This window comes from Archocentrus centrarchus, chromosome 9, assembly GCF_007364275.1.
Source record: "Archocentrus centrarchus isolate MPI-CPG fArcCen1 chromosome 9, fArcCen1, whole genome shotgun sequence".
In the NCBI taxonomy this organism is placed as follows: Eukaryota; Metazoa; Chordata; class Actinopteri; order Cichliformes; family Cichlidae; genus Archocentrus; species Archocentrus centrarchus.
In genome coordinates this window covers 13,368,917-13,372,217 of record NC_044354.1, presented here as the reverse complement: position 1 = coordinate 13,372,217, position 3,301 = coordinate 13,368,917, and positions in this window count along the sequence as shown.

Here is a 3,301-nt window from a genome sequence, read left to right as displayed (position 1 = left end):
TCTAAGCATGGTTTAAAATGTGGCAACAGTCTTAATGCAGATTGCAACTGATGATGCAACAAACAAGTGTTTCTGAGTATTTCCTCTTGAGTACAGATTATTGATGTGTTAACTGTCCTGATTTGGAGGTCATTCAGTGTGACATTGATAAGGCTACTTCTTTTACTGTCGGCTGGAGAACCATCACTTTGTGACTCAAAGTCCAGCCACCAACGACCAACCCACACGCACACACGGAAGCGACACCAGGTATGCAAATACCATAACAAGGACATAGCAAACAGACAGAAAGCAAGAAAAAACATCAGGCAGCGGGAGCCTGCGAGTTCTGTCCGGCAACATGTATTTGGAAGCTGCTGTGATGATGCTGTGCAGGGATTAGTAGTAATACTGATGTATGTTAGTTATGTCACTATTCTGCGGGATTATGGCAGTGTTGCTATTGGTGAGAGCTGCAAGTAATAACCATTTTCCACTAGCTTGATTAATTAATTAAATTCAATCTAAAACAAAAAATTGTTGAAAACAGCAAAGCAAAACATTTTACAGTTAAAGCTGATTTCCAAATGATGAGGCACAAATTATTTCTGCTCACAAAAAAATAAATAAATGTTTCTGTGATTCAAATAATCAGTTAACAACATACATGCTAAATTCTTGTGTGTGCACATAATGAAAGTACATACTTGTTTTTTGGCTTCCATCATAAACTCATGAACATATTAAGTCTGATTTTAAACACTAACCCAGCAAATGAGTCACCGAGTTGGGCAGAGACCAGGAGTTTATTTCCATCCTGTAGAATCTGCAGTTCCAGCTTAAAATAACTTTTTTCTTCTTTAGTAAAATTTTAGTTTCAGTGGAAAGCTTGTCTCCCATTTTCCAGTACCCGTCTCTTCTTGTCTGCCTCCAGTTGTGTTAACTCATCAAAGCAACAACCCAATATGACCACACCCAAACTTTATACAATTACATGACAGCACACACATTGTATTGTATAAATACATATTGTGGCTGCAGCTGACTTGACTACATATTAATAAGGCCTCCTGAATTCGTTGATTTAAGACCTTCTGATTCCTCCACAATATACGCATTATGTTTTCATTGCAGCTGCATTTCAGATAGAGAGCTTTCCTCAAAAAGCCCCTGACTTTCATTTTTGATTGATGCAGATGCTGTCTGTGCACGGCGCAGGACCGGTAATGTACGATTCACCAGCAGCCTCGAGAGAGTACTGGCACCATGCTTGACCCAGAAAAAAAAAAAAAAAAAAGCACTCTCACACACAGAGCTTAAAAATAGCCTGGTCACAATAATCCAAGCATACGCAAGCAGAGTGCTTGACGTTGTTTGTGCAGAGAATATGCTCATTCCCTTCTAAAAATACTGCCTCTGCCCCCCTCTAGGCAGTGACGCAACCGCAGCACAAGCCCATGCACAGCGCTCATTACAAAGCAGCCCCCAACCTTCCTGCTCCTGTTTCGACAAAGCTGAAGACAATGATAGCTACAAGATACTTTGAGTGGGATTGTCTTTTGTACCTCTTCCTGCAACCGTTTCGCTATACTGTGCTGCCAGCATTCCAGGATCCTGCTACATCTCAAAAAGTGTGATGAGCCATCCAAGGTATTAAAAAAAAAAAAAAAAAAAAGCAGTCCTCCAGGCAGGAGTACTACTGTTCCAAGTAATTCGTTTTTTTTTTTTTCCTGTCCTTTTTAACGGTGAATTAGACACTAAACGTCAGCCAGACATCAGAATCAATACAAAAACACTCCAGGTAACACAATGCATAACACCACAGGAGCCATGAGGGTGATGCCTTTAATCATGGCAACATCTGTGAGGCTTTAAAAAAAAAAAAAAAAAAATCATCATAAAACAAACAAATGTAGAGAGAAGTGCACATCTGGTCACATCTAACCATTTGGTAAGGGACATAAACAGATGAAACCTGCTTAGTCTGCAAAATACAGACCAGCATATCTTTCAAGTCGATTGTTTTGACATAAAACACAAAATGTGCCTCTCTCCTTGCCCCTTCACATTGTCCTTCACTCATAACGGAAAGTGGCCTGACTTGATCTGTCCAAAGACATGATATATCACTGAAGGCGATATGCACAGTATACAGGTTGGCCTCGGGACAGAGAGCAACAGCTGGGTCTCGCTGTCAAACACTGAGCACAACACTGGGAGGGCAGTGATGACTCACTGGAGGCTTTTCCCAAAGGCTCCAATGGTGGCACTCCTTTAAATTTAGCAATGTTTTATAGTACACCATGCTGAGGAAGAGCACCAGAGAAGGTGGTAAATTCCAGGGGTCAGTAGCTCGCGTGACCATTCAAATACAAGTGGAAAATGTTAGCCTCCGGCTTGCCTGAAATATGACAGATCGGTTTCACGCTGTTGCCTTGATATTGCAGAGGCAACTTCAGTTATGACAACTGCTGCAAACACAGCCTCAGCCTGTGACAAGAATCCTCGATTGAGTTGATAGGCTTACCAACCAATCCAGTTAAAATGTCAAGAGGCTTAAGACAAAAGCATTCGTGCTAGGCTGTATGCACACAGACAAGGGAGTTTACCATCCATCTGCGAGCCCAAAGAAGCCATCGGGCTTATTTCAAACTATAACTTCAGACCCCAAAAATACAGAGATTAAAAAGTGAAGGGTTTAATGAGAGCAAAGAATGAAAATCATTTACCAGTGAGATAAACAGATATATGAGACAAGACACCATTCATTTACACCCAACAAAGCCTGGCCCCTTTAGGGCCTAATATAAAAAGGTGGAAGAGCCTGTTCCCTCCAGCAGGCCTATATTATTTTATTTATTTATTTTATTATTATATATTATATATATATATATATATATATATATATTATATTATTATATATATATATATTATATATATTATATATATATATTATATATATCTTATATCATATTATTATATATCTTATAATATATATATATATATCTATATATATATATATATATATATATATATTATATATATATTATATATATAATATTATATATATAATATATATATATATATCATATATATATATATATATATATATATATATATATATATCTATAATATATATATATATATATATAAAATAAATAAATAAAATAACCCACAGGACAGATGCTAGAATATTTCTCTACAGGTTGCATCAGGGTGGACAAAGGCCATGTTTTACTTTGCTTGATTTTAATACAGCACCGGAGGGAGGAGACTGAGCAAACATTGAGCCTCTCTATTTAAAAAGATTTTTTGCATGCTA